This window comes from Neophocaena asiaeorientalis, unplaced genomic scaffold (assembly GCF_003031525.2).
Source record: "Neophocaena asiaeorientalis asiaeorientalis breed wild unplaced genomic scaffold, Neophocaena_asiaeorientalis_V1.1 scaffold110, whole genome shotgun sequence".
In the NCBI taxonomy this organism is placed as follows: Eukaryota; Metazoa; Chordata; class Mammalia; order Artiodactyla; family Phocoenidae; genus Neophocaena; species Neophocaena asiaeorientalis.
In genome coordinates this window covers 791,424-791,798 of record NW_020175053.1, presented here as the reverse complement: position 1 = coordinate 791,798, position 375 = coordinate 791,424, and positions in this window count along the sequence as shown.

Here is a 375-nt window from a genome sequence, read left to right as displayed (position 1 = left end):
GCCAAGAAAAAAAAAAAAAAAAAAAAAAAAAAAATTTCCTAGTCTTTCTTCTCCATTACCTTGCATACTGGGTAATTTATATACTGAGAGAGTTTGATGAGTTGTCTAAAAGGGAAAATAGGTTCTAGTCCTCTAAAATGCTATTTCCAGTCCTTAGAAAATATACTATAAAACGTTTAGCAAATAATTAAGCCATTTCCTCTTAGTTTAACTAAGGGGCATGCAGAATATTTATATCACAAACTTTAGAAAATTCAGTCCAACCAATTGACTAGGCTTAACGACGCTGATTGCCTTGTTATATTAATCAGATTAAATAAAAACTTCTAGCTCGTATTGATCTGGACACAGGCCCTCTGAAATTAAGTAACTTCA